This window comes from Macaca fascicularis, chromosome 17 (assembly GCF_037993035.2).
Source record: "Macaca fascicularis isolate 582-1 chromosome 17, T2T-MFA8v1.1".
Classification (NCBI taxonomy): domain Eukaryota; kingdom Metazoa; phylum Chordata; class Mammalia; order Primates; family Cercopithecidae; genus Macaca; species Macaca fascicularis.
The window spans coordinates 13,352,223-13,378,461 of NC_088391.1; the positions used below are offsets into that span (position 1 = coordinate 13,352,223).

Sequence of the window (26,239 nt, forward strand, 5' to 3'; positions counted from 1 at the left end):
AAATTAAAAATCTGGACACTTCCCATAAAAATTGATTCTCCCAATCAAGGCTGGTTAAACTAGGTCTAGCTCTCATTCCTCATTGGTCATGTAGACATTAGTGGCAGCTTTAGTAGGGACATAGGTCAGAGTGACCTAACTTGCCAGATAATCTTAAACCACAAATGGAAATTGGGATCATTCCTGGACTTTCTGACTTGCCAGGAGAATCTTATCATGGATATGTAACACAGGAAGTCCTCAGAATAATTTAATTTCTATGGAAACTCATATTCCCAAGGGGGTGAACTTCTAATGAGAAGAGAATCCTCAGATCCTTAAATCCTAGTTCATCTAAACCAGAGGACAATTGTGGAACTTACCTGCAAGGGACAATTGTGGCTGGACAAAGTCTTTCCTGAGCCCGCTTCCCCAGGTACTGTCTGTAGAGCACCCTGAATCCTGCAGCTCTTGAGAGGCTCTTGAGCGTACAGATGGTAGAACATGTCCACCACTGGACTGATAGAATCACAAAGCCTATGTGCTCTAACATGTTCTTTAAATGGGATTCCACCGTTTGTCCCCCGACACCTGATTCATTCAGCAAATACTTATTGAGCATCTAGTAAGTGGCAGGCCCTGTTCTGGGCAGTGTGTATTCAGTGTTGAAGGAGTCAACAGGATCCCTGTCCTTACAGACCTTACAAAATCATTAGGGAACACTGGAAGCACAGGAGGTATTACAGGCAGCAGAGGACTTAACTTAGTCTGGTCTCTGGAACTGCAGATTTAAAGTTCAAAGTGTAGAAAATATGCAAGCATACTAAGCTTTTTCCTGAACTTGGGGACATGTTTGGGATGAACTATAGAGAAATAGATGCAGTTCTTTAACTTACTCTTATAACATAGGTGTATAAACTTCCTTTGGCATCATTAACATCCTTCGAAATGTTTAGATGTAACTATCCAAAGGCCATCTTGCCTCCTCACTTTATAAGGCAGTGAGTAGTTGCATTTACTCTTCTACATAAACTCAATCAATATGAAGGCTTTTTTCAACCTACCCATTCATAGTACTACTTACACTAGTAAATCTACCATTACTTCTGATGATTATGGGTGTTTTTCTATAAAGTAGATTTTCTATTTTATGGTGTATAGTGTATTTTTTGACTGTGGCAAAATATACATTACATAAAATACACTATTTTAACTATCTTTAAGTGTACAGTTTAGTGGCTTTAAGTACACTTGCATTGTTGTGCAACCAGCACCATCAGCCATCTCCAGAACTTTTTCATGATCCCAAACTGTACCTGTTAAATAATACTTCCCCATGCCCCTTCCTCCAATCCCTGGTAACTACCATACTACTTCCTGTCTCTCTAAACTGGATGACTCTAGGTACCTCGTTTAAGTGGAATCCTACAAATTTGGTCCTATTGTGTCTGGCTTATTTCACTTAGCATAATGTCCTCGAGGTTCAGCCATGTTGTAGCATTTGTCAGAATTTTCTTCCTCTTGAAGGCTGAAGAGCATTCCATTGTATGTAGATACCACAATTTATCCATTCATCCACTGATAGACACTTGAGTTGCTTACACATTTTTGCTATTGTGAATAATGCTGCCATGAACACGGGTGGGTACAAATATGATTGTTTTGTTTATGTGGTGCTTTTAACTTTGCAAAGTGTTTTTGTTTCTATAATATCATAACCCCTCTGAGAGAGATTAGTTAGTATTTTCCTCTTGTGGCAAATAAGAAATTCAAATTTTAAAAAGTGAAATCACTTGTCAATTTAGGGACAGTTTCTGACTCTTAGCCTGGAGTATCTTTTTCTCAACATACCTTTCACTTTTCATCCCAATGATCCTTCACCAGCTGAAGATACCAGGGACTGTCATATTGCAAAATATATATTTGGTCTTTGTCCCCGTTTCCTGGAAACAACTCCTAAAATTCTTAGAATCTTCAAAGTGATGTCTTTTAGTATGCTAAGCCCGTGGCTAGCAGCTCCTAAGTAGTTTCAGGATGGGGGCTGGTCGCCAGAAAGACTAAGGCATGATTAGAGAGAGGATTGGGACTTTCACTTCCACTCCCCAATCTCTGGGAAGAGGAGAGGTGCTCGAGGTTAAATTGATTACCAGTGGGCGGTGATTTAATCAATCTGCCTATGTAATGAAGCTGCCATTACAACGCACAGAGGACAGGGTTTGGAGAGCCTCCTGATAGCCGAACACGTGGAGGCTCCTGGAGGGTGGCAAGCCCAGGGAGCACATGGAAGCTTTTTGCCCCTTACCTCATATCCCTATGCATCTGTTCATCTGCGTCCTTTTGTAATATCCTTTATAATAAACTGGTAAAAGCATTTCCCTGAGTTCTGTGATCCACTGTAGCAAATTAATGTAACACAAAAAGGTGGGTATGTGAACTCCAATTTATAGCCTGTTGGTCAGAAGCACACGCCATAACCTATTTTTTTTGTTTTGTTTTGTTTTTTTTAGAATCTTGCTCTGTTGCCCAGGCTGGAGTGCAGTGGCACCATCTCGGCTCACTGCAAGCTCCGCCTACCGGGTTCAAGCAACTCTCCTGCCTCAGCTTCCTGAGTAGCTGGGACTACAGGCATACACCATCACACCCCGCTAATTTTTGTATTTTTAGTAGAGATGGAGTTTCACCATGTTGGCCAGGATGGTCTTGATCTCCTGACCTTGTGATCTACCCGCCTTGGCCTCCCAAAGTGCTGGGATTACAGGTGTGAGCCACCGTGCCCAGCCAACCTGGGACTTTTGATTGGCATTGGCAGTCAGAGCAGTTGTGGGCCTGAGCCCCAAACCTATGGGACCTAACACTGTCTCCAGACAGATAGCACCAGAACTGAATTGAGTTGAAAGACACCCAGCTGGTATCTGCTACAGAATTGCTTGCTCGCTTGCTTGCTTGGTGCGTGGGGAAAACCCATGCTAAATGAAGTCAGTAGGTTCCTATTTTGGGGGAAAACTGTTTTAAAATTTACCTTTCGGGCATCAGTTGCAGCTGTTTTTCCTCCAAGAAAATGACATTCTGAGCTAAGCCAGACTGTCTCTCCCTTACCTCCGAACTATGCCATTTATGAGAAAATTCAAACTTTGTCTAATGCTACAAGCTGGGAAACTACGTCTACAACCAAAATAAGGCATTTAAATCTTGATTACTCATGGGCTTAATCATACCTGATATGTTTCACATGCTATTCTTTGATAACACTCTTCATGAAATTACAGAGATGCCAATGCCATGTTTGAATAGAGTTTGAAAAGTTGAGAGGTTCTTAGAGAAACATTGAGGGAGGAGAGAAAAGGCCAGGTAGGCAGGCGTGGCCAGGCCAGCTACGCTCTGCTCACGAGGGCTTTCCCAACAACACCCCAGCCCAAGCAGAACCATGGTTTTTATTTTTACTGATTTGTACTTGTGCGGGTTTTCTTAGCTGAATTCATGTTTTGTTATGTCAATAACAGTGAGATTGTTTTTCTGAAATAGTGCTGTTACCTGTGCTAGTTCTCATAGTTTTTCACTATTTAAAAAGATATTTCTATCAGTTAGAACTTCTCTAAATGTTAACATTTCTCCAATTGTTAAAACCTCTCTAACTACAATAATTCCACGTCAGTAGGAAAGTTGCCAAATCTTACGTTTTTTTCTGACTTATTTGCTTTTGACCTTCCCTTGTTGGTACTGATCAGGTGTAGACCGTTGGTGAAGTACAGTTGTTTCCTTTGATCGTAACATTTGGCAGTGATTCTCTCTGTACTGTCAGGGAGGTAGGACACTAAGTAACTATTTGATTTGTGCTGTGGTTTGTTTGTTTGTTTTTCAAGAGAAAAGATCTTGCTCTGTTGCCCAGGCTGGAGTGAATTGGTGCAATTATAGCTCACTGCAGACTTGAACTCCTGGGCTCAAGTCATCCTCCCACCTCAGTCTCCTGAGTAGCTGGAAATAGAGGTGAGAGCCGCCATGTCTCCCTACATTCTTTATTTTATTTTCTGTAGAGACAAAGTCTCACTATTTTGCACAGGCTGGTCTTGAACTCCTATTTAAGTGATCCTCCTGCCTTGGCCTCCCAATGTACTGGGATTATAGGTGTGAACCCTTGTGCCTGGCCTGTGCTGTTAGATTCCCAATGGCTTCACTTTCTTGGTGGGGTTGTCAAATATAGCAAAGAAAAATAATAGGACATACATATAAAGTTAAATTTCAGATAAACAACAAATAACTTTTTGTAAATAGATTCCATGTGACATTTGGAGCATACTTATACTGAAATATTATTTGTTATTTATCTGGAAATTCACATTTAATTGGGTGGCTTATATTATATCTGGCAACACTATTCCTTAGATTTCTTCCATGAACGTTACTCAAAGAATAGGATCTCATAGTGTCATCAACAAATGCCACTTATGATAGGGGCTGAACTTGGTGATATGGAATGACCTAAACTGGAGGATAAACTGTAATGTCAGGAATACAGAACAAGAGATAATGAGGATTTGCCTCTCACTGTGGTTCTCCTTTGGAAGCAAAGGCAGACATCAGTAGTTTACCGTCCCCGGTGGTTAACCTGAAATGCAGGATTTGTGAGACCAGCCAACGGAAGAGGAAGTAAGAAAGCAAGTCTAGATCTGACACATACTCAATTTTGTTAGTCCTAAAAACTGTAGTGCGTGTAGGTACTCTACATGTATGAGTCCGTTCTCACGCTGCTATAAAGAGCTGCCCAAAACTGGGTAATTAAGAAAAGAGATTTAACTGACTCACAGTTCTGCAGGGTTGGGCAGGCCTCAGGAAACTTACAATCACGGCGGAAGGCACCTCTTCACAGGGTGGCAGGAGAATGAATGCCTGCTGGGGAAATGCCACGCGCTTATAAAACCATCAGATCTCGTGAGAACTCACTGATTATCAAGAGAACAGCATGGGAGAAACCGCCTCCATGATCGAATTACCTCCACCTGGTCCTGCCCTTGACACATGGGGATTGTTACAATTCAAGGTGAGATTTGGGTGGGGATGCAGCCAAACCATATCAACTGGGTAGTATACATTTGTGTGTATCTATGTATGGAGGGGCAAGGGAGAAGGAGGGGAAGAACCAGCAATATGATCTCCTGGCAAAAAAGAAAATTATGATTATATTCTAATATACATATAGGTTCACAAATATGTCATCATTAAAGTAATTTATTTCAGCCGGGTGCGGTGGCTCATGCCTGTAATCCCAGCACTCTGGGAGGCTGAGGTGGGTGGATCACGAGGTCAGGAGATCAAGACCATCCTGGCTAACACGGTGAAACCCCATCTCTACTAAAAAATACAAAAAATCAGCCGGGCATGTTGGCAGGCGCCTGTAGTCCCAGCTACTCAGGAGGCTGAGGCAGGAGAATGGCGTGAACCTGCGAGGCGGAACTTGCAGTGAGCTGAGATCATGCCACTGCACTCCAGCCTGGGGGACACAGCGAGACTCCGTCTCAAAAAAAAAAAAAAAAAAAAGTTATTTATTTCTTGCCCAACCACCAAACTATCTATTTGGCTTTCCCAATCAGTTTAGAGTCATTACACTTTTGTTAATGTGATTGTATACAGACAATTTACAGGTTGTATAAAAATGAAGTAAATATTTGCTTTGTTTTGAAAATGCTATAATGGAAGGACCACTGGAAAGGAGGCCCAAACAGCCTTGTTGGAGGCCCAGGTGAAGTGTGTGCCTGGTGAAGGTGCAAGTTACATCTGATTTTCTCTGTGACTCTCCACAAATCAAACACCTGCGCGTTAACTTCATGTTCTGCCGTTTTCATGCCATGGTCACAAGCCAGTCTAGTTCTATGGGAACAAAACCTCCCTCTCTTTATCAGACTGCAGGCGACAAAGAAAAATCTGTGGGAGCAGGCAGTACACCATGCTCTGTACCCCCTCTCTATTTGCCATGAGATAAAAGGTCACACAAGGTTAAAAAGAATTTTTAAAGCTGACACTCATTAGTTTGAAAGCTGTAACAACCCCATTGGTCAAATAGGTAAGGAGACATACAGTTTTCCCAAGGAAGAAATATAAAAAGCTAATGAATACCCTCTCCCCCCCAAAATTTGGTTTCAGTAATGCAGGTAAACAATAATGCAAGTTAAAATGAGACACTGTTTTCTCTATAAACTTAGCAAAGTCTTGAGAACATATACAATTCAGTGTTTGTGAGAGTGAGGTGAGGTATTTATCCCCATTCACTGCTAACAGTAGTTTGAATTGATGCAACCTTTCTAGAAAATTTTCTATTATCAAACAGTATTACTTTCTCTTGTTTTTGGGAGATAGGGTCTCATTCTGTCAACCAGGCTGGAGTGTAGTGTGCAGTGGTGAGAACATGGCTTACTGCAACCTCAACCTCCTGGGCTTAAGTGATCCTCCTACCTCGGCCTCCCAAAGTGCTGGGATTACAGGCTTGAGCCACCGTGCCTGGCCAACCATATTCTTTCAATGATAGAAATCTTAAAACTATTTTAAATTTTAAAGATACCTTAAAAGATCCAAGATACTTTATAGACAAAAAATAATATCAGCATTTTGAAAAATAAAAATTCTGCAAGAAAATGAAATGTTTAGCTGCTAGGGTATAGTTTATTACATTTTGTACATGAAAAAGTTGAAATAGTAATAGTATGCAACCAATAAAAACAATGTTTATGATGAATTTTTAAAATATGAGGAAATGCCTTTGTCATATATTTAGCTAATAAGGAGTAGTGCAAATTATATTTCGTTTGGGATCAATTATGTTACAATAGTAGGAGAAGAATTACAAAGACATACAAACAGAGGTTATCTAATAAGGGAGTATGACTACAAGGGAATTTTACTTGTGTTTTATTGTTTTCTACATTGCCCAAGTGTTCTGTGACAGAAAAAAACAGACACTGAGTGGTCAGGTGGATAGCAGAGCAGGAGGGAGCAAGTCAGAAAGGCTCTCTCAGATCGACTTTGGACACTCTCAAAGTTTAGAGTTTCTCCAACAGGAAAACAAGAAACTCCGGGTTCCAAACGCCTCTTAATGAGTTCAGCTTCTGTCTTACTTGCCTGAACCTGAAGCTGTGGCACCGTTCCTCCGACACTTTCCCTAATGATCAGTTCTGCCCTCACCTCTCTGAAGAGAGGCTGGCAACTTCCAACGGGAAGGGAAGCGTCCACATGCTTCCTCTGCGGGGAGGAAGGAACGCAAGCCGGGTTGTACAAACGGGGGAGGGTATTCATTTCTGCTTTGTCTTAGTCCTATCAGAGATAAAACAGAATTTTCCTAGATCCAAGTAACCACGAATCCTTTCCAGTTTCCACTCAGGATCTGAGGGGGAAAACGTAGGAATGCTGAAGAGATACTCATTTCTCAACTCGCATATCCACTCCATCCAGCGAACCTGCTCGGGGAGGCTCTTTTCACTCTTTCCATTTCTTTTTTGTGGTCCACTATCACATACAACACTACACTAAATAAGGGTTTAGTAGCAGACGCACTTACTTTGTTTTTACAATTGTTGAGTTTCTGGTGTCACAACTTGACAGAACACATTGGCAGCAGGGGTTCTGCATCAATAGTACTTTTCACTTGAGGGTTTTCTCTGTGAAAACTGACAGAACTGTGTTGTCTTTGGGCTTGGTGAAAACGCCTTTTAACGCATCCACAGTTTGCTGCATGTGATGAAATTTAGCAATGCTCTTTCTCACCTTGAAGAAATCTCACGGATTTCAATTTCACTCTTGGCTTCATTTCTTGTTCTTGTTGAAATTCACACAAGTCAGTTGCCTGCTTTGAACTTCAGTTACCAAACTTAAAAAAACTATTGACTCTTTTATTTATTTATTTATTTATCTATCTGTTTTTTGAGATGGAGTCTCGCTCTGTTACCCAGGCTGGAATGCAGTGGCCGGATCTCGGCTCACTGCAACCTCCACCTCCTGGGTTCACGCCATTCTCCTGCTTCAGCCTCCTGAGTAGCTGGGACTACAGGCGCCTGCCACCACGTCCAGCTAATTTTTTTGTATTTTTAGTAGAGACGGGCTTTCACCGTGTTAGCCAGTATGGTCTTGATCCCCTGACTTCGTGATCCGCCCGCCTCAGCCTCCCAAAGTGCTGGGATTACAGGTGTGAGCCACCACGCCCGGCCAAAAACTATTGACTCTTTTACTTACGTTGCTCATCCTGACGGAAAAGATAAAATAAGATCGTCTGTGAGAAACGTTTTGTAAACTGTGTTGCAAACGTCACAATGATGAGAATGAATGAGGGACACAGGAAGTGGAGACCCTGTTACTGTGGAGAACATTTCAGGGTCAGGGGCCTATCAAGGAAGCATCCAACAACAGGATCCAGATTCCTCAAAGGTAAAGTCCTGCTTCTTATTTAAGGGAATTTCTTGATCATGTTTTATCTAATGCTCCCTTGTTGAGTGGTGACTGAACTTGGAGAAAACGAGAATCCCTTGATGTTTTATGCAATTTGTACAATACATTTTCAAAGGAGTGGCTCTGTGGCATTTTTCATATTCTGAAGGAGCATACAATTTAAAAAACCCAAATAAGCTTTTGACCAAATGCAGCAAGACAAGCAGGAGGCTGTCTGCATGAGGACAGAACATAAGAAAAAACAATACAGAAATATTTAATCTTGTTATAGTCAAGAATTAATGGTTACTCTTGTACCTTTAATTAAGAAGTAAGACCATTTAAGTTATCTCTTTTGACGAGCAGCTAAATGACAGCAATATTTTCTTTCACAAGCTCCCTTCTCCTGCCTGTTGCTTTGTGCTGGTTAGTTTTGATGGAAAGACAATGCCTAATGGGATTATTTCAGACAATGGAGGAATTACTAACAAGGATAATTTCTTCTCTTATAGGAGAACATGCATCTTTATTTTGACTTTCCTATTTTTCTTCCAATAATGAGGTGAACTAATGCTGTTTAATCAACTGAAAGCTTTCTGGCTTTCAGAGGCAGCCATTCAGAAAAGGCTGATCTTAAACGAGAGGAGAGGGAAGCAGTAAGCTAAAAATAAAATGAACTCCAAGCTCTGACTGTCTCCTGGGGTCTCCTCGGCGCCATAATTTTTGGTTAATGAGAGTCTCAAGGGGGAAGGTCCTAAGTCAATGTCATTCAGCGGGCTCAGTGTAAATTCTTGGGCTGCACATGTCAGTAGAATCCATGCTTGACCACAGGGACCTGGAATGAACCAAGGCACAAAATGACCTCTGACTTGTCCCTGAAGAAAGAGAAGCTGCTGCTAACATGAGACTAGGTCATGTGGTAAGGTCTACACGTTCCTTTGACCCCAGCCTTCTTACAGAATCTCTGGGAATGCTGTGACATGCTTCCTAATCTACAAATGGAGGAAAATTTCCAGATCACCTCCATGGATCTCAGGAGAAATAGCCAACATTTCTCTGAATTCATTTTGCATTGCTGTTTTAATGTTACTAATACATTGATTAGAACTTATCATATAAAATTACATTTATAGCCTAGAAATGAATTTTTTTTTTTTTTTTTTGAGACAGAGTCTCGCTCTGTCGCCCAGACTGGAGTGCAGTGGCGTGATCTCGGCTTGCTGCAAGCTCCGCCTCCCGGGTTCACGCCATTCTCCTGCCTCAGCCTCCGGAATAGGTGGAACTACAGGCAAGTGCCACCACACCGGGCTAATTTTTTTTGTATTTTTAGTAGAGATGGGGTTTCACCATGTTAGCCAGGATGGTCTCGATCTCCTGACCTCATGATCTGCCCACCTCAGCCTCCGAAAGTGCTGGGATTACAGGCGTGAGCCACTGCACCCAGCCTATTTATTTATTTTTGGAGACAGAGTCGCGCTCTGTCACCCAGGCTGTGGAATGCAGTGGTGCAATCTCGGCTCACTGCAACCTCCGCCTCCCTGGTTCAAGTGATTCTACTGCCTCAGCCTCCCAAGTAGCTGGGATTACAGGCACCTACCACCACACCTGGCTAATTTTTTGTATTTTTAGTAGAGACAGGGTTTCACCATGTTGGCCAGGCTGGTCTCAAACCACTGACCTCATGTGATCCACCTGACTCAGCCTCCCAAACTGCTGGGATTACAGGCACGAGCCACCACGCCCGGCCTAAAATGTATTATTAACCACATATATTTAAAAAGTGGATGGATGAATAGATGGATAAAGTTTAGGTCCCAAACTCTGGGACAAATGCTGTGAAGACAATTTACTTCCATTAACCACAAATAACCCAAGAATGTTCACCAAACATGTAGACTGAATAGATGTTTCCCTTATATATAACTTAGCACTTTTTAAAATGTAGTATTAACCACATGTATTTTCCTGTCTGACCACATTGCTCATTCTTGCCATTTCTGTTACCTCCTTTTAAGAAGCTTCTGAAAGATATGATGATAAGTTCAGACAACAGCGATTATATGAATAGGAGAGTTTGACTATGGAGATGTTATTGAGGGACAAGCAGCATTATCTTGAGAATCTCAAGCTTTACCCTCCATGGTAGGGATGTTGCTGTACCTGTTGGAAGAGAATAGAATGCCTGTGTGGTTTTTATCTCTTTGTTGGAATAGTATACCTATATGGTTTTTATCTGTTATTTTTTTTTCAGAAAAATGTTCAAAAATATCTACTTTGCTCTCTCAGAACTCATGTACTCATTTTACTTTAAATTTACGTTCATTTTCTAGTTCATATAGATGCATATGTAGGCAATTAAGCAAGTAGTTTTAGGTACATTTGTGTGCATGTGTGAATGTGTCCATTTACCTTCTCAACCATTGCATCTCTTCACTTCTAAGACACCATCCTCTGTGAGATGCACCATTAGATAATGTATCACTAAGAAAGAAAAGTAACACTGTCAATTAAACTATCACTTGCTATCAGTTGTAAAATGCATCCCAATTTCAGAGATGCAAAAATGTGAAAAGATCCTGAATATTCTTCATTGGTAGCAGTGTTTTTCATGTGGTCTATTACAGAAACATCCCTTTTAATGGATGCTGAAGAGTCACATTAAATGAGGGTTAGCCTAAAGCTGCCTCCTTACATATTTTAAGTTCAGCCTAAAGGTTCCTCTGTACATCATGATCCATAACATGTGAAGGTATAAACAGACGCAGGCCATAGCCTTGTGCCAGTCACTGAGTTTTGGCCAATCAAATGTAGCCAACTGTTTGAACCCTGTTCAAATAAGGCAGACACTGAGCTGTAAACAATCCGGTTGTTTCTGTCCCTCACTTCCATTTTCTTTACATCACTTTCCTTTTTCTGTTCGTAGATTTTCTTCCACCAGATGGCTGTGCTGGAGTCTCTGAGCCTACTCTGGCTCAAGAGGCTGCCCAATTCGGGGATCATTCATTGCTCAATTAAACTCTTCTAAATTTAATTCAGCTGAAGTTTTTCTTTTATCAGTTGTTGAACTGGAACACTTTGCACGTACCTAATTGTTTCAAATATCTATTAAAAAATGGCAAATATCTATTAAAAATGGACGCCTAGGAAAAATTGAACTGCTAAAACCTGGGCCTTTTATTAGACATACAAACTTGAATATTTATATAAATGAAATGATGATGTCTTAGTTTCACTTCACCAGCAACCTAGTGGTGGACATTGTGGGAGAATATGGGTGAGGGTGGCTATGAGTTGACAATTGGTCAAGCTGGATTGCAAGCACATGGGTGCTTATGATAGTATTCACTTAAAATTCCAAGAAAAGAAGAGTTTCTGTCTGTGTAGCAGTGACAGAACAGGAACAGGATTGTGCTCCCATGTGCCCAAGAGGTAATCTCTATGCCCAAGGTAGTAGATTACAGATGGAGACTAAAGAGAACGTGTTTCCTGGAACCGTGAGTGAGGAGACGAGTGAAATATGACACTCACCACTAGTCCTTCACTTAATTTTGTTGAAGCTGACTGGGTCGTACCTTTTGTTACAGGGATGGTTGGCTAGTCCTCATAATTGCATCTAGCCCTGAAGATCATGTGCTACTTTATATTGGTGTTTGCTCGGCTTCAAGGAGTGAAGAAAGCTGGCATAGAGGCCAACTAAAAACAGCAACAATAGCAATTAAAATTTTCATTGAATTGTTGAGCTGCTGTGCTAAGTAGTTTACCACATATTGTTTTACTTAATTGTCTTAACAACCCTGACAGGTGATACTATTATTACCTCTATTTTTACCCGTGCGGAAACAGAGAGAGAAAAGTTAAATGCATTTCCCAAAACTGGCAAGTGTCAGGTCCCGGATCACAATCTGAACTTGTGCTCTAAGTCACAGCCATGTATTGCCTTATTTTCTGTTGCACCAGGATACGAGCAATGGAAATCACATCCTGCTGAGAATGGCTTGCAGAATAGGACTAAAGACTCAGCCTTCAGCCAATAATCAGTGGGAGCAGATGGGTGTAAAGGAACACAGACACAGGAATGACCCTCATAGAAACAAATAAAAAGGGAATGCAGAAACCTCTACTAAGCAGATAAATGTAGTCCTGTCCAGGACAGAAGAGGCAACTCCTCTGATTTTCATTCCCTCCTGAGTCTTTAAACCTTATCAGAGTATGCCCATGCTTTCTGCAGCCTCTCGTGCCTGGGTTCTTTGGTGTGTAGCACACCATCTCCTGGAATGCCAGTGGTCCTTCGGACTTCCACCGCTTGCTCCCCTCCATCTGGAATCTTACCCGTGCTCACTAACTGCTATGATAAAAAGACGATGTTCTTCTTATTATATTCTTGTATGTCTCTCGAGAGCCCTATCCGTCCAAACATACTTCATTACAAAATCTAATCATTATTCTTAATACTTGTGCAGATTTGAAGATTGTTCCTGCCCTGGCAGGCCAACTACTACCACCTTCTCTATATTTACCCACAAATGTCTGAGTAACATTTAAATAAACAGAACTTTTGGAGTGGGAAGTGTTGGAATCACCATCTGGATTGGCTGATCATTTGGGCAGCAGGATCCTGAGGGTAGCTCAAGGATTACATATGTATTCAAAAGCAAGGAAAGCCACATGGGGATGGGACTATGATACAGGCTATGGTTTGCACAGGGCTTGGCATGTAGTATGCCAAGTATCTTATATTCCTTCTCTGTGTTTCTAATAATGTCACTAAAGATCACATTGAACTTCAGTGGGGCATTTTGTAAATCCTTCATGGTATCATTGCAGATGAGATTAAGAATATGGGCTGAACTAATGCAACTAGGCAGATTAATAACTCATTGAACAAACATAATTGGAGAATGTCAACAAAGATCACATTGCATTTTTTTGTCTATAACATATGGAATTTACTATCAACTAAAATCCTAAAGTCTTATTTCACAAGTACAAGTTCTTCCAGTGAGTGTGCACTTATGATTATGATCCAAAATAAATAATCTTATGTTTGTCACTGTTACTTAGGTCTAGGTAGCTTGAGCTCATTATTCCAACCTGTTAAGATCTGTTTTCGTTTTGATGCTGTCATCACATAAGTGCATTCTTCCTTTTGGCTTTACATTTAGTAGTGTTTACATTACTAAACATGCATTTATCCAAGACACTGATAGAAATGCTTATCAGGACAGGACCAAGAACAACGTTTTTAATAAGTCACCAGACATCCCCTCACCCGAGTTGCTAATAAGCACCCTCTTCGTATGTTCATTCAGCCAATTATTAATCTGCCTAATTGCATTAGCTAGGCCCATATTTCTTCATCTTGTCTCCCATGATACCATGAAGGATTTACAAAAATGCCACACTGAAGTTCAAGTGTATTTTGTCTGTTGCATTTCCTTGAACTATTGTTCCCATTAATTTGTCCAAATTCAATTTGCCTAAAAGCAATCTGACAAAAAGCAATTTGGTTAAAAAGATAATTTTTTCAAAACAACGGTCTAGTTAAAAGGGAATAATGCTGATAGGTATTTTTTCAAAATTGCTCTGAGTTGCCACCCATTTTGCACCTTATATATTTTTATGCATATATTGCTTTTCCTCAATAGTTTGATTTTTTAATTTCTAATTATTTTCTAGCTGATTATTCCTGTTAGGCATTGCTTATAATGTAGAATAATTGAAACAATCTAACTGTTCAGCAATTAATTAAAAGAATGCAAATGTCCAACAGTTGATGGATTGCTCTAAAATTATGACAGTTTCCAATTACCATATGGTAGTTAAAAGACAATATGTAGTCATAGGGAAAGCATATGGAAGCCTACCATGCACTAATGTGTAGTTATTGGCTAGCCCCTCTTGAATAGGATTATGTTTAACATTGGTTTTCTGGTTTGCATTCATTATTTTCCAGTAAAATACATGTTATTTTAAATTCCTAAAATAGGATGGTTGTGGTCACACCTGTAATCCCAACACTGAGAGTCTGAGGCAGGAGGAACAGTTGAGGTCAGGAGTTCAAGACCAGCCTGGGCAACATAGCATGACCTCCTGTCTACAAAAAATACAAAAATTATCTGGGCGTGGTGGTGGATACTTTTATTCCCAGCTACTTTGGAGGCTGAGGCAAGAGGATCACTTGAGTCTAGGAATTTCAGGTTACAGTGGGCTATGACTGGGCCACTGCTCTTCAGCCTGGGAAACAGATCAAGACCTTGTCTCTAAATAAATAAAGACATTTAAATTTAACAAATGAATTAAAAGCCTAAAATAGTACATGTCACAATCATAGTTTGTTGTTCAACCACCCTATCAATTTCAAATAATTTACTCCTATTATTAAATCCTTAGTTGTCCCTTTTACACTGTTGGTGGGAGTATAAATTAGTTCAACCATTGTGGAAGACAGTGTGGCAATTCCTCAAGGATCTAGAACCAGAAATACCATTTGGCCTGGCAATCCCATTACTGGGTATATACCCAAAGGATTATAAATCATTCTACTATAAAGACACATGCATACGTATGTTTATTGCAGCACTGTTCACAATAGCAAAGACTTGGAACCAACCCAAATGCCCGTCAATGATAAGACTGGATAAAGAAAATGTGGCACATATACCATGAAATACTATGCAGCCATAAAAAAGAACGAGTTCATGTCCTTTATAGGGACATGCATACAGCTAGAAACCAACATTCTCAGCAAACTAACACAGGAACAGAAAACCAACCACCACATGTTCTCACTCATAAGTGGGAGTTGAACAATGAGAACACATGGACACAGGGAAGGGAACATCACACATTGTGGCCTGTCATGGGGTGGGGGCAAGGGGAGGCATAGCATGAGGAGAAATACCTAATGCATGTGGGGCTTAAAACCTAGAAAATGGGTTGATAGGTGCAGCAAACCGCCATGGCACATGTATACCTATGTGAAAAACCTGCACATTCTGCACATGTATCCCAGAACTTAAAATAAATAAAATAAATAACCAAATAAAATTTTAAAAACCTTAACTTATCCTCTAAGCAATTCCTTAGTTGTTCAGACTTTTCCCAATACAAAGTAATTACGTGAAGATGAATTCATTACACATAATGACAAAAATAAAGGTTCTGAAAACTATGAAACAACATTTAAAGATACTTACAGTGTTATAAAGCTGTCCCATGTTTGATCACCCATACTTGAATATATAATGATGGGAAATAATTATTTGCAACCAATTTATCACATTGACCAATTTGCTTTGATGAAATTACTTTTGACTAAATAACAGGCTATCCATCTACAGGTTAGTAACATAAGAACAAAACAATATGACTATATGGATTATTTCCTTTTTAGTGAATCTGTTCTGAATTCTAGGATCCATTAGCATCTCTTTTGGATGTCTTACAAGCTATTCCTTTAATAATCTATTTTAGAATACTGCCAATTTAAGACGATTTAAGCGTATGCATAAGTTCCTCTTAGAGCAATTCAAAGACCCCAATGGGGGACAGCCTCCTACTTGAACTAAGTGCTGACACATGAAGCTAGGACGCTATCCATGCATTTTATTCCAAGTGTTTCGTGCTGATTGATTCTCAAGGAAATGGCTTGACTTCTCCATCCTCTGGCATTTCTATAGAATCAATTCAAGAATATTACATGAGTTTAATATTCTTATGTTCTTATTTTCTTACTCCATCCTTAGAGATTTCCCAATGTTATTTCCCTTTGACCCATTTTACTATTATTTAAAAATCAGTGTGATTCCACGGCTATGAGTGCTGCTTGGCTGTGCTTATGACCTACATTTGTGACCATCTGAGAGGACAGGTGCATAAGAATTGCAAAAAGCTCCTAGAAATTGCCAATAAATTCTTTGTGAGTCCTCTAAGTGTTGACACCAGGCGTATAGGCAATAAGTTAACACTTTACATGATTTTGCCTAGTATACCGCATTAGATAAGACAGAATATATACATTAGTTTTTGTCTTGTCTATAGATGAATGAAGTCAGAATTTTTAACTCTCTCTCTTTTTTTTTTTTTTTTCTTTGAGACAGAGTCTCACTCTGTCGCCAGGCTGGAGTGCAGTGGTGCAATCTCGGCTCACTGCAACCTCCAACTCCCTGGTTCAAGAGATTCTCCTGCCTCAGCCTCCCAAGTAGCTGGGACTACAGGGACGCACCACTACGCCCAGCTAACTTTTGTATTTTTAGTAGAGTCGGGGTTTCGCCACGTTAGCCAGGATGGTCTCCATCTCCTGACCTCATGATCTGCCTGCCTCGGCCTCCCAAAGTCCTAGAATTACAGGCATGAGCCACTGAGTCAGGCCCAGAATTATTAACTCCTTTACTCTTTTTTTTTTTTTTCTGAGACAGAGTCTTGCTCTGTCTCCCAGGCTGGAGTGCAGTGGTGCCATCTCAGCTCACGGCAACCTCCACCTCCCGGGTTCAAGCAGTTCTCCTGCCTCAGCCTCCTGAGTAGCTGGAATTACAGGCATGCACCACCATGCCCAGCTAAATTTTTTGTTTTTAGTAGAGATAGGGTTTCACCATGTTGATCAGGCTGGTCTCAAACTCCTGACCTCAGGTGATTTGCCCACATCGGCTTCCCAGAGTGCTAGGATTACAGGTGTGAGCCACCGTGCCAGACCAGAATTACTCTTTTACCTCACTGTCTTAGGGTTTGTTTAAAATAAAATGGTCTAATTTCATCTCTTCGTGTTTGTTCATGTAGAGTTGCATTCCCACCCAGTCTTAGTGAAAATTTCTACAATGAAATATTCTTCAAATGGGACATGAAATCATAATAGTTAATTTCAGCTATTTCTTCAGCCAGCCTTTCATTCATTCAATAAAAAATGAAAAGTAAAACTAATAAAAACAAAGGAAACTATTAGCTCTACAGACAAATGACATATTCTTTAAATGTGAGCTCTGTAATGGTGTGGTTTCATCGGGATTTGGTTCTTAGCATAGACCAATGAATAGGAATAACTCTTAGCATAGACCAATGAATAGGAATAGCAGTAAGACCAATGAAGAGGAGTAATCTTATTCCTCGAGTTTATAATTCCAGAGCCTTTGTCTACCTTTTGGGGACTGTCCCCAAAGCATTCCTCTGCTAAGAAATCAGGGTCTGAGTGCAGCCACAAGGGAAAGGCCCCAGACTGTCAAAGATGAAAACCACTGGAACCTGAGTGAATCTTTCAATAAAGGAAGTGTCACCTTTAGTAAACGAAACAGAGAAATCTTGAAATTTTTTTCTGGCAATTTTTTTCTACATTGACACAAGTAACATATTTTAGTTTCCCCCCTATTATTCCTTTTCATTTTATTAAAACAAGAAAAGAAATTGCTGAGAATGGCTCTTATGTCATGTCTGGTTAATGAAACTAACACATTGCTTAAATATTTATTCTCACATACATTGTATTTGGATTGCAGATGTGCAGAAATGTTGTCAAGTTAAAAATAACTCTTTCAGTAAGGCGACGGCACACTGGAATGCTAATCCAAGCCCACTGCTATACCTCACGCCTACATCCTGGGTGTCCTGGCTGCAGGAAGTAAACAGCGCTAGCTTCCCTTCCTTAGGAACCTTCACCTTTTGGCTAGAGCCGTTTTTAAAATGTGTGCCAAGATTAGCAAGAAACAGAGTGACAGGAGAAAGGGAAAAATCCTCAAGAGAGCCACTCTCAGTTCCAGAGACCCTGGAACAGTGCTTATGGCATTCCCGTTGGGGAAATTTTCTTCCTTCCAGGACAAAGGTAGCTTCAACATTCTAATCCTTACAGTGAATGAGTACCTACCCTAATCTGTGCGCAGCTAATCAGTCATGTGGTTCAAAGCGTAAAGCCATGAGAATACCTAAAGTCAGGTGAGGCCACTTCGTTCTGGAAAGGAAAATGTCTGGAGGAGAGAATTTTCAGGCCAGTACTCCACTACTGCTGCACCCTCAGATTTTAGGTAGGATGTCCTTTGGGGTTCACCTCAGTATGTGGGTAGGAGGGAGCCTGTGTCATGGGAATATGCCCTGGGGACTTACATGGAAGTATAAGCCCCTATCAAGGATGAGAAAGCATATGGGGCAAGAATACGATTTGCTTTTCGTGGAGGGAAGTATGGATGCAGATTGGTGCTCTCTGTGAAAAGGGTACAGTAAGGGTTTGGAGATCTCAGGGGAAGTAACAATTAACTTAGTCCCTGTATATCTGATAAAAGCAAAGGAGGAGAGTAGGAACGTGTGGGCAAAGATTTAAGAAAATAGATGCAGTTTGATTATCATCTACATCTTCTCTTTTAAGTTCTCTAGGGCACAGAAAGAAGATTCAACATCTTATTTTCCCCAGTGAGAGAGAAATATTATACAGTGATGCCCTCTTAGAAACAGGTCAATGAGCTAGCTAAAAGCATTGAGTATTCCACCTTTGGAGGCCGATCAAACTTGAGCAAAAACATTAGAAGGTCCTGTACATTTCTACTGGAAGACTGGATTTTGTTAACAACATTAGACAAATAATTGCCTTCTGTATTGTTGAACTTGTTCTACCTCCTTTTATGTTTGATAAATCCCTGGCTCCTAGTCTGTACTATAATTACTTTCAGCTTTCCAATTTAATTTGCCACAATCACAGGAAACTGGCCTGTACACACTAACACCTGATCCCAACAGATTTTTCACATCTTACAGAGCAGTGCCAATAGAGTTGCAGCAGCAGAGTTTAATCCCCTCCCATGCCTAAGCAAGCACCAAGCGACATTCAGGATAAAGACCTGCAGATCTGGACTGACATTTGGTTACAATTGCACTGGTGTTTTCTCTCTATGGGATTGGACCTGCACCCAGACCCACTTTCAACTGGCAAGGATGATTTGATCCCATTTGTAAGCATACTGATTTACAGAGAGCAGAGAGAAACCCCAGTCTATCCTGGATACTTCCACACATGTGTAAAAGTACAACATATCTTTATGACTGTTTCATTATGGAAGACTTTTCATTTTTTAAACAGTGGTGAGTTTTTTCCTTTTAAGTCAGAGCTGTGCGTGCACGTTTGACAGTGAGCTGTTATTCCTAAAGGCAGGAGGTTAGGCAGCGTGCTACAGTTTCATATTAAACAACAAAGAGGTTTAAGGAGCGACCTCAAATTACACTCACAGTTTCAAAGTTCAAGAATTGTGGCTGAGCACTCCTTACCTTACAGTTTCGGATCCAAAGAGGTCTTTAAGTTTAAAGCAGTATATCAAATGTGCAGGATTTATTTTCTTGCATGAAAGTCTCATCTGTCATAGCACCCCACTCCCTGGGAGGAGCCCAGCCTCCTCTTCCCAAACACCAATGAGGAAACCAGAAGAGCACATGGGGGAAGTGGCTTCCCTGAAAGCCTGTCAGAGTCTGCACATGCTCTTTGTGACAGAGGAGCCAAATTAACCTTGGCATGAGGTTCACAATGCACCTCATTGTGAGGTCCTGGGCACCTCTTAGGGGAAGAAAAATATTATAAAATGTCCAAGCCAGTTGAAAGTTTTCACGCTTTTGCTGAGATGTGCCTCTTATTAATTAAAAATAAAAGAGACAATTTTTTCCCGTTAATTAGCTTCCTGAGGTAAGAGTAAGATTATGAACAGCCCACCAACATATTGAGATAAGAGGGAAGGCTATCTTTTGGAATTCTACTACTGTTTCAGGCTAGTGAGAAGAAATAATTCATAAAGCTTCATCTCATCACCTAGAAAAGTGCCTAAGCTGACGGGAGGTTTTATTGGAATGAAGTTCATGATTATCAGTGTAAAATGTAAAATAATGTTTGGTAACCATGCTCCACCAGGACCAAGGGTGAAATGAAAATCTACTGCATCTATCTTATAAAATCAATCTGTGATTTTGACATAACATTTCGAGTGGTATTTCCAGTTACTATTGAGGTAACTAAAAGTCATTGTGAGGAGGAAGTCCACACCTTCCTACGGACACAGACATAAATGACCAGGAAAACATCTGCCTGTTGCTTTGTCACCTGTGTGTTGACCCACCGATTACAATGTGACACAGAAAAGGAGTATTGGATAGGAAAAAATATATAACCAAGTCAAAATAATTAAACCTCTTAAAATCAAAACGTTAAGACTTAAGTCCTGATTACTGTTTGCATAGAGCTTGATGCTGTTCATTCTACCCTCCTTGCCGGGACGAGAGCCTGAAGCAGTTCACCATGGTGAGCAGTTAGTCACAGATGTGAAGAAGAGAGGAAGACAGCACCTGGAAGTAAAAGTGCTGCAAAGAGACCTATGTTTGTTCAAGATCTGGTTTTGGTTGTACAAATAATAAACTCTCAGCCCAGGGAGCTCTTAGTGTATTTCTGGGTCTCAGTCAGTTTCTTTCCTTTTTTTTTTTTTTTTTTTTCTGAGATGGAGTCTCACTCTGTTGCCCAGGCTGGAGTGCAGTGGCGCAATCAAGACTCACTGCAACCTCTGCCTCCCGGGTTCAAGCAATTCTCCTGCCTCGGTCTCCTGAGTAGCTGGGATTACAGGCGGAGGCCACCATACCCGGCTAATTTTTTGTGTTTTAAGTAGAGATGGGGTTTCACCGTGTTGCCCATGCTGGTCTTGAATTCCTGAGCTCAGGCAATCCACCCTCCTTGACCTCCCAAAGTGCTAGGATTATAGGCGTGAGGCACCGCGCCCAGCCCTGGGTCTCAGTTGCTTTTTCTGTCGAGTGAGGGAATTGAACTAATTTAGGGATGGCAAATTGATTACCTACAAGGGCTCGGAGTGCAGAGTGCAGTTCGCTGGGTGGGTGCTAAGGGGAGATGGAGACCATATGCTCGCGTGTCCGAGCATGGCTGTCACTCTGTGATGGCAGATTTGCAGTTGGAATGGGGGTTGCATTATGTCCCATCCTCTGTTGTTTTAGAAGCTAGAATTTCAGATTTTTATGTGAAATCTCCTAGATTTTATACGTGGGTAACTTACTCAAAATATTTGAAAACATTGTGAATGCCAAATGAAATCTATCTGCCCATCAAATTTGTCCTGCTGGCCATCATTTTTTGACTTTTGGACTACATTATTTTGAGTTTCGTCCTAGTGGAAAATAATCCTAGGAGATTAGTCTCTAAAAGAAACTGTCTCAAGCCTGTAGTCCCAGCACTTTGGGAGGTCGAGGCAGGCAGATCACTTGAGGTCAGGAGTTTGAGAGCAGCCTGGCCAACATGGTGAAACCCCATCTCTACTAACAATTTTTAAAAATTAGCTGGTGTGATGGTGCGCACCTGTAATCCCAGCTACTCGGAGACTGAGGCATGAGAATCGCTTGAGCCGGGGAGGCAGAGGTTCCAGTGAGCTGAGATTGTGCCACTCCACTCCAGCCGGGGTGGCAGAGCAAGACTCTCAAAAAAAGAAACTGTCCTTTGCGATGCTAAGAGGCCAAGGTAGGACTTCATGAAAAAGCTGTACCCAATACCTTTGTAGTGAAATTGAGGACCCTCGTTTCTCTTCTTCATGGTGATGACCTTATGACTGATGACCTCACGTGGAAGGGGTGGTATGGAACCCATGGCATCATTAACATTCTAAAATATGATAAATGAAAAACAGGCATGAGAAAGGCCCACTGGAGAAAAGGAAATACTGTTTCAGTCATAGGAAAACTACTGCAGTGCTGCTACCTTATCTCAAGACAACCATGGAGAGTAAGAGCAGAAGGTACAACAGGGCTATGATAAGGAGCTGCATTCGGGAACTGAGGGGAAGGAAGGTTTATTGACTTGCTGAATACAGGAGAGAAGTCCCAGCAGGGGTGGAGATCTATGCAAAACAAGGCAACTACATGAGTCTCTTCTACGTCAAAATGCAGAACTAAAATTAGAAAAACTGTGGTTTGAACAGCCTGACTAGTGCAGTTCTTCCTGAGCCACTGCATGAGCTTCGGCTGGGCGGGAAATCCCACGTTGTGAGTGGGGGATTCACCCTTACTGAGTTAACAGAGTGCTGACTCACTGAGAACCCAGGCCAGAGACCTGCAAACAATGCTCAATCAATATTTGCCCTGGCCGGTGAACCCAGCAGAGGCTGTGCACAGAAGCCCAGAGCATGGTAGGCCTGGCCTCGGATCTCTCACAACGTGGCTTCAATCTGAATCTTTCATGCAGGAAATTTCCCTTAGCCTCTCACACTACCTTTCTCACAGAGTACCCTTTATTTCTTATTTTGCTCTATCTTACTATAATATTTCAACTGCATTTTGATTTCTTATCTACTTGTCTGTCTACCTCACTAAACTGTAAATTGCTTCAGGTATTCTGAAATTCTCTCTGTCTCTCATTTATTTCTAGCACAGTCCATGCTTGGCACTTGTAAAGAACTTAGGAAATGTAGGTTGGATAAATTAGTAAATAGTCAGAAAGCTAATAACTGAGAGAGGTACAATGTCCATTATATATGGAGTAAATTAGTGTGTTCATAAGGCTAGCTTTTGGGAAAAAATTAGATTTAGATATAGTGCTTTTTCCTATGAGGATTATGTTTTCTCAAAGGCATAGTTAATTTTTTTTCAATTTTATGCTATTGTGGATTTTTAGTTTGTAAGTGCTCACCATAACTTTCCTCATTGCAATATTTACTGACCATGCCACAATCTGAGCTATCGAGGCATTCTTATTATGTTTCCTATGGCCATCTGTGGGGATGTTTTGGTCAATAATTAGCATACAGCTGAGAGTTAACATAAATTGGCCCCCTTCACATCTCATGTTGCTCTCCCAAGTGCAACAGAGGGAGTGAAGGGAATCCGTTTAGCTGTGAACAGTTACATGGCAGCCCGTGACCACAGCAGCACACACTGCTGGGAAGGCTTTGGGAGCCCCAAAACAAGAGTGGGTAGAAATCACTAGAGACAGCCACCACCACAGATTTTAAAATGAAATTTAAAAATAAAAATAAGCAAGATTTCTACTGAATTACATTTATTTCAAACACAAAATTCTATAACTACTTGAGAAATTGGCGAATACAGGGAAATAAAGAAATGAAGGCAAAGCAGTGCAGATGATTGTTTCTGTTATCCATTGGTGAATCGTAAACTAGCCCAAATTTTGTAGCTTAAAACATCTGTTTTATTATCTCAGCAGTTCTTTAGGTGGATTGGGCCCACGTGAATGATCCTCCTGCTCCATGTACTGTCTACTAACATTGTAGGCAGCTGGGGACTGATGCGCTGGAACGTTGAAGAAGGTTCACTGGCATGTCCTTGCCTTGGCAGGGATGGCAGGAAAATGGGCTCAACTGGGCTCAGCTGGGATACTGAGACAACTAGGCCTCTCTTTCTCTTTCTGTGGCTCTCTTTCTCTTAAGGTCTCTCCCTCTCCTCCTCCCTTTCCCTGTCACTCTCCCTCTCCATATGGCCTCTCTGTCATAATAGTCAGACTTCTCACATGGCAGATCAAGTTTCCCCAAAGTACTAAACAAATTGCCAGGTCATCTTGAGGCTTAGGTCTGGAATTGTCACAACATCACTTCTGCCACTTTCTGTTGGTTAAAGTGGTCACAAGGCTATCCCAGATTCAAGGTGGAAGGGGACTACTCAGTATGGGAGGTGTGGGGCATTGGGGCCATTTTTGGGGAAGAGCTAATCCAGCAGTGTTCTCACCATCACAATGTTGCCATTCAGCCATCTCACCATCTCCTTTGTTGAGAAAGAACAGATGTTGCAGTTGTTCTTTTTTACTCTTCAATGGGTAATGTGTGGTGACTTATTTTATTCTGTTGTCTATTTTGATTTCTTTTTGGTATATGGATGGGAATTGTAAAAAAAAATGCCTCCTACATTAGAAAGTCTAAGAGACAGGCTTAAAAAAATGGGCCATCTGGAGGGGGGTGGCGCCAACATGGCCGAATAGGAAGAGCTCCAGTCTGCAGCTCCCAGTGTGAAGGATGCAGAAGATGGGTGCTTTCTGCACTTCCAAATGTGGTACCGGGTTCATCTCACTGGGGCTTTCCAGACAAGTGGGTGCAGCCCATGGAGCAGGACAGGGCATCACCTCACCCAGGAAGTGCAAGGGGTCAGGGAATTCCCTTTCCTAACAAAGGGAGCCCATGACAGGCGGCACCTGGAAAATCAGGACACTCCCAACCTAAGACTGCGCTTTTCCAACGATCTTAGCAAATGGCACACCAGGAGATTATATCCCACGCCTGGCTCAGAGGGTCCCACGCCCACAGAGCCTCACTCCCTGCTAGCACAGCAGTGTGAGATGGAACTGCAAGGTGGCAGCGAGGCTGGGGGAGGAGCAACCACCATTGCTGAGGCTTGAGGAGGTAAACAAAGCGGCCTGAAACTCGAACTGGGTGGAGCCCACCCCAGTTCAAGGAGGCCTGCCTGCCTCGGTAGACTCCACCTCTAGGGGCAGGGCATAGCTGAACAAAAGGCAGTGAAACTTCTGCAGACTTAAACGTCCCTGTCTGACAGCTTTGAAGAGAGTAGTGGTTCTCCCAGCACGGAGTTTGAGATCTGAGAATGGAAAGACTGCCTTCTCAAGTGGCACCCTGACCCTCAAGTAGCCTAACTGGGAGGCACCTCCCAGCAGGGGGATGACTGACACCTCATAAGGCTGGGTGCCCCTCTGAGACGAAGCTTCCAGAGGAAGGATTAGACAGCAACATTTGCTGATCTGCAGCCTCCAATGGTGATACCCAGGCAAACAGGGTCTGAAGTGGACCTCTAGCAAACTCCAACAGACCTGCAGCTGAGGGTCCTGACTGTTAGAAGGAAAACTAACAAACAGAAAGGACATCCACACCAAAACCCCATCTGTACATCACCATCATCAAAGACCAAAGGTAGATAAAACCACAAAGATGGGGAGAAACCAGAGCAGAAGAGCTGAAAATTGTAAAAACCAGAGTGCCTCTTCTCTTCCAAAGGAATGGAGCTCCTCACTGGCAACAGAACAAAGCTGGATGGAGAATGACTTTGATGAGTCAAGAGAAGAAGTTTTCAGACGATTGGTAATAACGAACTTCTCTGAGCTAAATGAAGATGTTTGAACCCATTGCAAAGAAGCTAAAAACCTTGAAAAAAGAGTAGATAAATGGCTAACTAGAATAAAGAGGGTAGAGAAGTCCTTAGGTGACCTGATGGAGCTGAAAACCATGGCATGAGAACTATGTGACACATGCACAAGCTTCAGTAGCCGATTGTATCAAATGGAAGAAAGGGTATCAGTGATTGAAGATCAAATGAATGAAATGAAGCAAGAAGAGAAGTTTAGAGAAAAAAGAGTAAAAAGAAATGAACAAAGCCTCCAAGAAATATGGGACTATGTGAAAAGAACAAATCTACTTCTGATTAGTGTACCTGAAAGTGACGGGGAAAATGGAACCAAGTTGGAAAACACTCTTCAGGATATCATCCAGGAGAACTTCCCCAACCTAGCGAGGCTGGCCAACATTCAAATTCAGGAAATACAGAGAATGCCACAGAAATACTCCTTGAGAAGAGCAACTCCAAGACACATAATTGTCAGATTCACCAAAGTTGAAATGAAGGAAAAAATGCTTAAGGGCAGCGAAAGAGAAAGATTGGGTTACCCACAAAGGGAAGCCTATCAGACTAACAGTGGATCTCTCAGCAGAAACTCTACAAGCCAGAAGAGAGTGGGAGCCAATATTCAACATTCTTAAGGAAAAGAATTTTCAACCCAGAATTTCATATCCAGCCAATTAAGCTTCATAAGTGATGGAGAAATAAAATACTTTACAGACAAACAAATGCTAAGAGATTTTGTTACCACCAGGCCTGCCTTATAAGAGCTCCT

At 41.5% G+C, this 26,239-nt stretch overlaps 1 protein-coding gene and 1 long non-coding RNA gene across 2 annotated transcripts in view; one reads left to right on the top strand and one right to left on the bottom strand.

The window, feature by feature from the left end:
* STARD13 (StAR related lipid transfer domain containing 13) overlaps positions 1 to 19,766 on the bottom strand; it is a 557,856-nt gene extending 538,090 nt beyond the window's left edge. Inside the window, exon 1 of the mRNA XM_005585617.5 lies at positions 19,624 to 19,766. The gene's annotated coding sequence lies outside the window, so the exon portion shown is untranslated. The remainder of the gene's footprint in view (positions 1 to 19,623) is intronic.
* LOC123569758 (uncharacterized) overlaps positions 18,306 to 26,239 on the top strand; it is a 65,200-nt gene continuing 57,266 nt past the window's right edge. Inside the window, exon 1 of the long non-coding RNA XR_006693550.2 lies at positions 18,306 to 18,392. This is a non-coding gene — a long non-coding RNA (uncharacterized lncRNA). The remainder of the gene's footprint in view (positions 18,393 to 26,239) is intronic.